Here is a 12,537-nt window from a genome sequence, read left to right as displayed (position 1 = left end):
CAGGTAATGATAAGAACAAGCCCAGGGCTAGGGGGAAGGCGGAGGATTCGGTGTTGGGGCCCATAAATCTCTCTTGGAGGAGGGGGCAAGGGAGGGGGCCGCTGTTGGAGCTGATCCCGCTGATTTCACATGAAGTATCTGAACCTTGAGGGGGAGGACAGAGACGGGGAGAGGAGCCGAGAGGGACAGAGAGAAGAGCAGCAGGAGAGAGAGAAGGCCGTGCCCAACTCTGGTGGTGGGGGACGACCCCACGCACCCCTGCGAGCTGCAAAAGGAGCCGGAGAGGAAAGACGCCCAGTGGGGTCAGACCCCAGAGGCTGAGCGCAGGAAGGGAGGAGGAGAGCAGAGCTGATGGCAGACGCAGGGACGGACAGACAGACAGACAGACGAGCAGACAAGACAGTCTGCCTGTCAGAGCTGAAGGTGAAGGAGGCCAAGAAGGAACAAAGAAAACAGGGATGCGATGGGGAGGGAGGGAGGGAGGGAGGGAGGGAGGGAGGGAGGGAGGGAGACAAAGCGAGAGAAGGAGGCAAGTGCGGAGCAGGAGGAGGGAGCGAGGCCAGGGAGGAGGATATATATTTTCTTTATGATCCTCTTCAATCTCACGCGGCTCGCTGCGGAGCTGGTTCCCCTCTCAGGTGCTCTCGGCGACGATGTGCCCAGAAAGCTGATGCGGTGGGTGATGGCTGCGGCTGCCCCCACCTCCCAGTGCCAGCGGGGGGCAGCTCGGAGACCCTAACAGGGAAAAGAGAACTCCTGTGCCCCCTCTTCTCCCTTCCCCAAAACGCTGCCAGCAAAAGAGGCTGGAAACTCACCCCTCGGTGTGCGTGTGTGCGTGTGTGTGTGCGTGTGTGTGCGTGTGTGTTTGTGTGTGTAAGTGCATGTGTGTGCGTGTGTGTGCGCGCGTGTGTGTGCATGTGTGTGTTTGTGTGTATGCGTGTGTGAGAGTGTGTGTGAGTGCATGTGTAAGTGCGTGTGTGTGTGCGATGCATGCAGTCTGAACAGCCAGAGCCATGGAGAGCAGGGCAGAAGGGTGAGAGAGCTGAGTCCTGGGTTCGGAATCCCTTAGAGATGAGGGAGAAGAGGAAAGGATGGGGTGTGGGGGGGGGGGGGGGGGCGTTCAGTTGCCTGGGGTTGCTAAAAAAAAAGCAGCTGGCAAAGACACGCAACAGAAGATAATTTAGGGTCACCCATTTGGATACCTCAGAAGACACCGTCAACACCTTCAAAGCACGTTGCCCTCACAGGCGCCCACGTGAAAGCCACAAGGAGAGACCCCAAGGCTGGTGTGCACATGTGAACCCAGGCTTTGACAGGCTGATGATGAGGCCATTGAGAACCTAAGACAATCCGATCAGATGGACCCTGCCTGTCCCTCCTGTGGCCGGCTCCCGCAGCCCCTCTCAAGGACAGAGATCCTCCCCTGCCATCCCTGCTGGCCACAGCAGCGGTCCCAGAGGCCGGGTGTCTGGCCACAGCTCCCATCTCCGTGGCAGCCGCAAGAAGCGTCTGCAGCAGGGTTGGACTTCCCAGAGCTAAATTCAGAGCAAGGGGCAGGGACCCTCCCCTCCCTGCAGCCAGGCTCAAGGTGCCAGCCAGGGAGGACGGCGGAGGGCAGAGTCGGGGTCATCCCCACATCATAGGGCCCAACACCCACGGCCCACAGCAAGTCACCACATCCGAGAGAAACCCACGCGCGTCCGCAGGGGTGACCCCTTCTGGGGGGGAGCCCAGCGGGGAGGCTGGGGGCGCTGCTGTGCCGGAGGGGAACGCGAGGGGGCGCCCGCCAACAGCCCGCGCGCTCCAGGCCCCAAAGCAATCGATCAGCGTCGCCCGGGCAACGGGGCTGAGGCTGAGACCGACAGCACGTCGATAATGAAATCATCGTTAAATGACTTCAAGCCCTAATTAATAATCCGGGCCAACCGAGGCCATGCCTGACTGCGATCGGGGGGGAGGGGGGTGTCACTGCTGGGGGAGCACTGGAAGCCGCTGGACAATTAATCAATTAATCCACTCACTCAATAATTGGCTCCTTTGTCTGCCTTCTTGGCCCCTCCCCCAGCCCGTCACCTCTGACTGGGGAGAGGAGAGAGGAGACGGAGGCCTCATAGTTTCAAGGGTCACTGTGCATCCCTCCGTCTCCTGGACCGACCCGCAAAGGCCTTCCCTAAGCTCTTTCCTTGAGCTCTTCAACAAGTCATCGTTGTCCCGACAGCTCAGGGCTCCGTGTCCCACTCTCTCCCAGACCACGGGTCTCCCGCAAGCCCACAGGCACATCAGCCACCCTGATGACAGGTCACAGCCAGAACAGCACGTCCCTGGGTATGTGAACTGGAGGTCACAAGTCCTCTCCTGGGGCTCCGTTTCTTGATCCGTCACCTGGGGAGATCCGACTGCCCGGCAGGCCAGCCATCTGGGTGGCCGAGGGCTGGTTCTGGTTCCTCTCATTCTTCTGCTTCTGTCCCTCCGGGAGGGCAGAGAAAGGTTAGAAGCAGTGACACCTACTTTGACCAGCAAAGGGGGAAGATGGCAGAAGAGCAGCTGGAGGGACACATGCCCCAGCCCAGCCCCCAGCCGCCCAGGCTTGCTGGCCCTGCCACCTACCTCGCTCACTGCTCTCAACAACCCCAGCAGGAAATGAAAAAGGTACAGGAAATTGCACTTTAAACCGCCAGCTCCTCGCTCCATCCAGAGCTGGGACAGACGAACTTCACAGCCCCAGGTTTCTCTGTTTGTAATTACTCGGCCACTCAGGAGATCAGGGCGCTCTGCAGGAAGAACGCCTCCCTCCGAAACAGCTAAGTGGGCTATCAACAAAAGGGTGGGATTGGGGGAAAGCCTTTGGGTTTGAAGAGCCGGAGGAAGGGCTCTTGGGGTCTGTAGAGAGAGCCAGTGAGACACCTGGGCTGAACAGTCGCTCACCTCCTCCCGGGAGCTGTTCCACAGCGCCACCTGTGGCCAGGAGAAATGGGTGTACCCCAAGGCAGGAAAGACCAGGGTGCAAAGCCCCCTGGTCAGCCCACCCTCATAGACATTTAGGGGTTTAATAAACTTCCAATGTCCAGGGCTTACCCATAATTAAAGCCAGGAGCTGGGAATGACCTTCTCCAAGGTCTACCACACACACACACACACACACACACACACACACACACATCTTTTATGAAAGGCACTGAATCAGATCTTGGTTTCTAGGAAATTTCTGTACTAAAATGATGGACTCCGCTTCAGCAAAAGAACTTGAAAATAAATTTGGAGAGGGATTCCTTAGAGTTTGGAGAACCAATGACCACATACACACACACACACACACACACACACACACACGGACATACACTGCCTGGGGAAGAGTCCCTCTCTCCACTGTGATTTTTTTGCATGGAGTATTGCCCTCCAGCCGACCCCATCAGGGGATGAAGCAGCCGGCTTCCTAAACAGGAAAATTCCTCCTCCCTCACTCTGGGTTCTCCAGATCACAGCAAACAGGCTGCAGGAGGATTACACAGCAACACAGCATGTAAGAAAGAGCCCCACCTGCAGGCATCTGGCTGGGTGTCCTGTGCTCCAAGTCCCCCACTTACCGTCTGCCCTTCTCCACCACACACACACACACACACACACACACACACACACCACTACGTTTGGTCTCAACCTCTCTGCATCTCTCGGTGTCCATTCTTTGCACTCACCCTAGAAGACCAATCCCGAAGGCAAGACAAACTCAGATCTGCTCTCTAGGATACAAAGAGGGAAGGACACAAGACAAGAAAGCCACACAGAGGAGAAAACAAGAGTGTGGCTGGATCCTTCCAGAGCTGAGCGACCTATGGACGGGGTGGGTGAAACCAAGATCGAGAACAGAAAACTTGGTCGGAGGGAACTTGATGCCAAATGGAGATGCTGTCTGGATGCCAAGGGCCTGGGAGGTCGGGAGCTGATATGGAGAGAATAAACTGTATATCAAAGAGGGGCAGGAGGATGATTTAAAATGCCTAATGCATTTAAATTTATACACTTTACAACGGTGCGCATTTCTCTGGCATAAATCTCACTGTGTTCTCCATAACAAGTCAAAGAAATAAATATTAATTAGCACTGTCATTTGTTGTTGTTGTTGCTTTTTAAATGGACCGCTTCCAGCTGTGCTCCTGGCTTACGCCTGCCTCTGCACTCAGGGCTCACTCCTGGTGGAGTCAGGGGACCATCCGGGGTGCCAGAGATGGACCTCGGGTCGGTCACGGGCAAGGCAAGCTCCCTACCTACGGCACCATCGCTCCAGCACTGTCATTTCATAGATGATGAAAGTAAGGCACAGAAAGGCCAAATCACTTGCCCCAGGTCACAGAGCTGGTAAGTAGCACAGCAAGGTGACACGCAACCATTTCTACAGGCTCTGGCCTGGGAGGCAGCCAGACTTGAGGTAGCTTACCTGGGTCAGGAAGCAGATGCCTCCCCTCTGGTTGCCTTTTTCAGTGGCCTGGGAGACCGCGGGCACCTTCGTTGACTCACCTAAGCCTCATCTGTGAAATGGGGAAGAGCCTGCCCACTGAGGACGAAAGCTAAGCGGGATCATGGATGCTGTTTTAGCACGAAGGTGCCTGGTTCACTCCACGAAAGGACTGGAGGATGGGGCACGCCCCGAGGAAGGTCTCAGCCCCGGGTCTTCCCGTGATCTCTCTTCATCTCAGCCCTGTCTACTGACCCCCAAAGGCCTCTTCCCCACAGTTCACAGCCTGAGCAGCTGTCTCCATCCAGCCATGGCTCACGGGCCCATGAAATCCAGGCTCATTCATCCTCACACCGGCTAAGGACACGCCAAGGCCAGGCACGGCGGCTGGATTCCCAGCACCGAGACCCGCAGCCAGGGCTGGGACCACAACAGACACATTTCGTGTTGTGGCTGCACATCCCCATCAGGGGGGCCCTCCAAGCTGTCTCCCAGCACACCTGCACTCCCAAGCCCGCCCCAGCACTCACTCCTGCCTGAAACACACACACACACACACACACACACACACACACACGTGCCTACAAGCTTCAGATCCCACCTTACAGGCAGTACCTTGTAATGCACTGGCCAAGCATCACTGACCCTCCCTCTGGCCTGGGTGTCCTGCTCCTGCTGGCTATATAACCCCAGTCTCTCTGTCTCCTAAGATCTTCCTGGACACTTTTCCTCTCCCGCCATCTTCCTTCCTCCTTTGGCCTTTCCCATCATGCAAGTCATGGGGCTGAGTCCTTGCCCAACGCCACTCCCATTCGTTAAGGCAGGTCCCGGATGTCACCCCACCAATGAAGAAGCTCCCACAGGGCAGGGTGCTCAGGGAGAGAGCTCTGGGGATCCTGCCTCCACACCCAGCACACAAGAAAGGGGCGAGGGTGTGACTGACCCTGGTCCCCAGGAGAGAGGGGGACAGGTGAGAACACACTCAAGCAGGGAGCGTGTTCTGAGCCTCACTGAACCCGGCAGGCTTAGTGTGAGGGCATTGGCAGTGCTTTCCTCTGAAAATCTCAGGGCACGTGAATCTCTGTGTGTGTGTGTGTGTGTGTGTGTGTGTGTGTGTGAGAGAGAGAGAGAGAGAGAGAGAGAGAGAGAGAGAGAGAGAGAGACGAGTGGGAGGAGAGAGGGAGAGAAAAAGACAGCTTGAGGCTCTGAACTCTGGATTCTGCCTGGGGGGTGGGGGGAGAGCGTTTGGGGAGCTGGACTCCCAGCCCACTGCAGCGCGGCTTCTGCGAGGGCGTCCATCCGAGGGCGTCCATCTGGGCTGCTGCTGCTGCCAGAGCGTCGTGGCTGCCTTGCGCCTTCCTGCCCAGACTGGAGTTTGCTGGGCCCTGGGCCCTCTCTGCACACGGCTTTTGGTATTCTGTGGTGGGAGCCAATCCATCCCGCTGATTAGGCTGCGCTTTATGAAGTCCCTGGGATTCAGCCGGCTCTGACCTGCAGTCCATGACTTGGGCTCTGTCCTCCAAACGCTTTTCACAGCTAAGGACACAGGGGCGCGGGCTGGCAGAAAGTGGTACCTCAAGAAGCTCTAATGCTGAACCAACAAACACTCGCTGATTCTCACGACAGTCCCTGAAGCACCTGGAGTGATGACCACTTGCCCTTCCAGGCTCAGCCCAGGGCTGGAGGCCACCTGGGAAGGCTCAGGCCGGGATTCGTGCTCAGGGGGAGACCCGGTCTAGCTGCTGCCACCCATACCGGGGCCTCCCCAGAGATGGGGGGGGCCCAGCTGCACCCAGAAGGGCCGGGAAACTCTCCAAGGCGCCTGACTCCAAGCCCCCAAGCGCCCCTCCTGGCGGTGGGGCAGGGCCCGGGTCCGGGGGCGGGGGGCTGGGGCGTTGAAGGGGAGCCCCTGGGGCGGCCAGCACACGCGGGGGGTCGTGCCGGGGAGAAGAAGGGGGCGTGGCACGAGGCGAAAGGGACGCGCATCCCGGGCGGGTCTCCAAAGGCGGGAGGGCGCGCGGGCCCCAGGGTGGGGGGAAGGAAGGGGAGGCGAAAGCCTGGCAACGCCCCCAACCCTAGGAATGCGGGGACTGCGGCGGAGGGAGGAGGACGGCTGGGGGTCCACGAGGGGCGAGGGGGAGGGAGGGAGACCCCCGCACGGAAAGGCAGGGCGGGCAGGCGGGCGGGCGCGCGCCCTCGGCGTGGGGAGGGACCCTCCTCCCAAGGACGCCGGGAAAGGCAGCCTGGGGGGCGGGGGCCGGGGGCGCGGCGCCCCCGCTCCCGCCACGCCAGCCCGACCGGCGCCCCCGGCCCGCGCGCGCCCACCCCCGCCGGCGCGGCGCGGCGCGGGCATGAAATTGGCTGCGGCCGTAATGAGCGCGCGCGGCGCGGGGGGCTGAGGGCCCGCCGGGGAGCCCTGCGCGCCTCGTTTAGCTTGTTTATTGTTCAGGCCTAATTAAAACGTTCCACCGCGCTGCGTTTACATCCGCCCCCCGCTAATGAATTCGCGGCCGCCGGGGCGACTTCGGAAACTGCCGCAGGCCGGAAGGGGGGCGGGGGGCGGCGGGACCCCGGAAGGGGAGGGGGGCAGCATCCCCGCTACCCTCCCTCTCTCCCTCTCCCTCGCTCTTTCCCCTTCTCTCTCTCTCTTTCCCTCTTTCTCTCTCTCTCACTCCTTGTCTCTCCCTCTCTTTTCTTCTCTCTTCCTCTCTCTTTCTCTCTCCCTCTCCCCCTCTTCCTCTCTCTCTATGCCTCTCTCTCCCCCTCTCCCTCTCCCCCTCCCTTCCCTCTTTCCCTCTCCCTCTCTCTCTCCCCCTCTCTCCCTCTCCATCTCTTTTCCTCTCTCTTCTTCTCTCCCTCTCTCGTTCTCTCTCTCTCCCCCTCTTCCTCTCCCTCTCTCTCTCCCTCTCTCTCCCTCCCTCTTTCCCTCTCTCTCCCTCTCTCCCCCCCAAGCCGCCAGAGGAGCCATTAAGATGTGCAGTGATATATTCCAAGGTCCGAATCAGCCCCCCAAGCCTCAGCGCGTGCGTTTGGAGGTGATGGCAGGCAGGGCTGGGAGGAGGAGTGGGGGGGAGACACGCGTGAGCTACTGCGCACATGTGGGTGCACCTGCTCGGGTCAGGCTGGGTGGCCTGTGGGTCTGTCTGTCTTGTCTGTCTGTCTCCTGACCTCCTATGGGTTTAGCCCCCCCCCACCCCCCACCCCAGGCGGTCAGGGTGGCTCACACTGTTTTTGGCTCTCTAGGCTTAGTACGCCTGCCGCAGTTTTTGTTGTGTGCCTCCTTGTCACCGCCTGGGCATGGACAGACAGAGCCAGTGGAGGGAGAGAGACCGGCTCGTCTCGGGGAGGCTTGGGCAGCTCCCCCCACCCCTGCAGACACTCGGATGCGCCGCACACATGCGCGTTGCCCCTCGGCAGGTAATCATATTAAACCCACGAGAAGCTCCGAGATGCGCCCAGGACCTCATGAAGACGTGCAACTGAACAAATGAGCTTAGTCACAGCAGCTTGGGGGCCACACAGAAGTGGAAAGAGGAGAACCTGGCCCATACATGCCAAACACACACACACACACACACACACACACACACACAGAGGGAACATGAAGTCAGGTACACACTCCCGCAGACAATTGTGCTCACAGGCATCACTGCCTGACACGGTCTTGTGCCCACCAGTGGGTGCCAGTCCCTCTCATGGTACGTGCAGGTGCCCTGGGCCTGGCCCTCAACTTCTGCCTCTCAGGCTGGAGAGAATGGGCAGGGCCTCTTGCATGCCACCAAACCCATTCAATCCCCAGCACCACATTTGCTACCCTGAACACTGTCAGGAACAACTCCTGGCACCGCCCGGTGTGACCCCAAAACCAAAGACTAAAACCTGTCCCTCTTCTTTCCAGCCAACTCTTTCTTTAAGTCATTCCAGCTGTGCTACCCTGATTCTGGTTTGCTCTTCTTGTCTTAAAACCATCTATCTGGGAGAGTGGTCTTCCTCTTCTCCTCCATTCTATGCCCTGGGGGTTTGCTCTGGCCACACCCCTCTGCCTAACACCCCTCCTCCAGGCAGCCTCCCTGGCTGTACTAACCAGGGCTCTCATTTTGGATGTTTGAATTTGCCCTTGTCATCTGCACTGATGGACCTGTGCTCTGGTGAGTGTCCTGTGCTGGTCAGTTCCATCAGCAGGGAGGACTCTAAGTTCCACAAAGGCTGTAAAGACTCTAAGTTCCTTGATCGGAGAATCTGTCAAATATGCCAGGAGCTCACCCGTCTGTTCCCAACTTGGGAATGCCTCCATGGACACTATTGGATTTCATCGACCAATAGAAAATTAAAAGTGGGCCTCACGCAGCCACCAAAAGTACTTTCTGTCACATCCTTCACGTACAGCAAGTATCACCTTAAGAGTCACATTGGTTTCTTGCTGTTGATTTTGGGGAGGGACGCAGACCCAGCAGTGCTCGGGGCTCATTCCTGGCTCCATGCTCAGGGATCACTTTTGGAGACCGATCAGGGCTCAGGGACCACGTGTGATGCCAGGTATCGAACCCAAGTCAGACACTTACAAAGCAAGGGTGTTACACCTCTCTGTCCCCTTTAGGGAGACATTGGGGGAGGCCAACACCTTGTTCTCCTCTAAAAAGCTGCTTCCCAGCTGGGTCCTCTCTCATCCTCTCCGGAGGAACCTTGGTGGCTCTGAAAATTAGATCCACCCTGGGGATAAGAAGGTGTCTCTGGTGAGGCTGCTTCCAACTGGTCCGCAGACATTAAAGGCAACACACAAAGAGGAATGCTAGGAATGTCCCTGCAGTGGACTGCTTTGGGCATGCATTGACATCGGTGCGTTATAATTAAGGAGGGGGGAAGGTGACCCTAAAATACCACTTACTGAGAATTGTTCCATCACAGCCCACAGATCTTTGCGGGGATCTGTGCTCTGCCTGCTCCCTCTCCGCCCCTGCCCTGCCTGCGCTCTGAAAGGCCGCCTTTCCCTCTCTCGCCCGCCTGCGCCCTCCCGCTCCCGTCGTTCATTCTGGAAGGCCCGCCTCGACCATATTTCTTTCTCCACCTCTGTCTTTCTCTGTCTCCTGTCAGTTTCTTTACTCCCTTTTTCAATGTCAATTTCTCTCCCTCTGCCCTGCTGGGGGCTCTGTGATTGGTTTCTCCTCTCTGGGTCTTTCTCTAACTCCCCCCCCCCCACCCCTTCTGCTCTCTCCTCCACCCTCTGCCTCCATACCTGCCGCAAGTCATCGTGGAGAGAGGAAATGTGGACTTTGAGTTCAGTGCCAGACGATTCTGGAATTTCTGGGAAAGCTCTGAATAGCTGTGTGCCTGCAGACGTGCTCGGGCGCACACACACACACACACACACACACACACACACACACACACACAGGAGCTTCTCCTCTTCACCCCCACTCCCCAGGTCTGGAAATCAGAAAGGCCAGGGAAGCTCCTGCCCAGAATTCCTCTCTCTTGGTGGCCTCTCCTGCCCCTTCTCACGGTGCACCTCTGGTCCTGCCTCTGGTTCACCTCCTGCATCCCCTTCTCTCTCTCCGGCCCGTCTCTCCCTCTGACAGCATCTGCCTGGGTCAACCTCTACCCCAGGTGCTTCTGCTTTGGACTCGGGGTCCAGGACTTGGTCTCCCTCTGCTCATGTCTCTTTGTGCCAATCTGTCTCTGCTGTGTGCCTGGCCTCCAGAGTCTCTGTCTCTGGCTTCATCTTCTTCTGCGGGGGTCTCTGGCGGCACCCCCTCTCATCCTCTCCTGTCTCTGCCTCTCCTGTCTCCCTTCCTCCTCGGAGGGTCCGGTTCAGTCCACTCTGCTCTCTCGGGCCTCTGCTGGCCGGGGTGCTGTGACTCAGCCGGGAGGTTCCCCACTGTGGGTGCCTCTGTCCCGGGAGATGTGTCTGTTCCCCTGCCCGCCCCCCCCCTCCACTCCTGCCCCTCTGCCCCTCTGCCCCGCCGTTCCAGAGGGGCGGGTGGACGCGGAGGGCGTCCCGGGGGCGCAGCGCTGCGGCCCTTTGTGCGGAAGATTGACGGCCCCGCGGAGCGGCTCCGCAGCCCTGATTAGGATGCAGCGCGGGTCCGACTGCAGCATCGCGCTCCTCGCCCGCGCGCCGCAGCCGCGCCCCCTCCCCGCTCGCGGCGGCCGCGGGGCGAGGGCGCAACGGGGTAGGGGATGCTGGAAGCACCCCCCGCCCAGGTATCCAGGAATTCCAAGAGGAAAGGGATGAGGATGGATGAAGGGCACCGGGAGGGTCTTTGCTGCGGAGGCCGGCGGCAGGGACAGAACTGGACCAGGGTCCTTTGTCTCCGCACTCGGGTGCAGAACTGCCCGATGCCCCCGGGCATCCCTCACGCAGACAAGCGCAGAGCAACAGGTGTGGGGAGGCAAGGTTGCAGGTCCCAAAAGACAGGAAGGGGAGCGTGCCCCCCTTTGATGCCCTCCTAAGCCTTTCCTCGGACATAGGGACCTCTCAGCAAAATGACTGGGTCAGATGGTAGCTGCCCCCCCTCCCCCAGATGGGCATGGAAATCAACCCACACCACTCCTTTAAATACGCTCCCTGGGGCCAGAGCGACGGTACGAGGTACAGGGCATTTCTGCCTTGAGCGTGGTGAGCCTGGCCTGATCCGCGGCATCCCATATAGGTCCCCCAAGCCTGCCAGGAGTGATTCCTGAGCGCAGAGCCAGAATTAAACCCGAGCATTGCCGTGTAGAAAAAAAAACCGTGAATAAATATGCCCCCTTCCTGCCCATCTCACCCCCACAACTCAGTACCTGCCCCCCGGACAATCCCCCCTGCCAAGCCTCAGCACTCCTGGTCCCAGGGGCTCACTGCGTCTTCCCCGCTCCCTCCCGTGCCCACCCCGCTGCAGCCTGCCCACTGGGTTTCTCCCCCAAAGACAGTCACTAATGAGCACTGAAAACCAGGAGGGGAGGGCCAAGGGCAGCCTGGTGGGTGGGAGGGGATTCCGGGGCTGGCAAATAACGAGCTCTGTCAGCATCTGTCAAATATGCCATCTCCCTCCATCATCCCTGTCTCCTGCCTTCTGCTCCTGCCAATCCATCTCCCCGCTGACTGACTGAGCTCAGGTGCAAACGCTCAGACACCCGGGCGCATAATGCCTGGTCTGCTCCAGGCCCATTTTCTCAAAAAAAAAAAATGGTAATAATGTCACTAGCCTCTAGCAACGACCTGGAATCTGAAGCAGGGTCGTCGCGGGAGCCCAAGGAGAAGGAAGAGAAACGCTTTCGGCTGTCCTGGCCTCGGCCCCTCGTCGCCACAGAACACCCCCAGAAGCAGCACTGAGGGCCTTAGAAGATCGAATCTCAAAAAAAAAAAGAAAAAAAAGAAGATCAAATCTCGAACCCTTGGCCAGCTTTTGGGAGAGAGCCTGAGCACCTCCAGACCAGAGCAAGGAGCGGGAAAGGGACGTTGGACAGCCCCAGGCCGCGCCTTGCAATGCGCGCGATCTCCACCAGGGGGCGCGGGCTCGCTCCGAGGACTTGCGCGCGGCCCTCGGCGGGGTCGGCGGCCAAGGCCGGGCGGCCACCGGGGGGCGGCAGGGAGCAGCGCGCCCCGCACGGGACCCGCCGCCGGCCCAGCTGGGGGCTGAGCTGCCTATTGGGGGGAGTCGTCGGCTCCAGCGGGAACCCCCGGGTCGCGGGTCGGGAGACAGCGCGGGGCTCGGGCGCTTGCCTTGCACCCGCTGGCCTGGGTTCGATCCCCCGCAGCCCGGAGCGTCCCCCAGGCTCTCCCCCGAGCAACGCCGAAGGGGGCGCCTGGAAGCATCAGGTTCCAAACCGGTGCCCCCTCCAGCACATCCCTGCTCAGGCTCCCCGCCCCTCCGTCTCTCTGCAGTTGCCCACCAAGATTGCTGGTTGCTGGCATGATGGCCCAGAAGGGCCCTGAGATCTTTCCATCCCAGTTGCAGAACAAATGATTCCTTGGCTCCGAGATCCAGGAGGCATCGCTCCCAGTTAGGGGCTCTTCCCATTGCGTGAGATAGATAACACAAAGGGACCGGACTAGGGCACCGCATGGTCTCCTTATAGCCCCTAAAAGCTCCTGGCAGCCCCTCACT

The sequence above is a fragment of the Sorex fumeus genome, unplaced genomic scaffold (genome assembly GCF_029834395.1).
Source record: "Sorex fumeus unplaced genomic scaffold, SorFum_2.1 ptg000042l, whole genome shotgun sequence".
In the NCBI taxonomy this organism is placed as follows: domain Eukaryota; kingdom Metazoa; phylum Chordata; class Mammalia; order Eulipotyphla; family Soricidae; genus Sorex; species Sorex fumeus.
Note: the sequence above shows the minus strand (reverse complement) of the source record.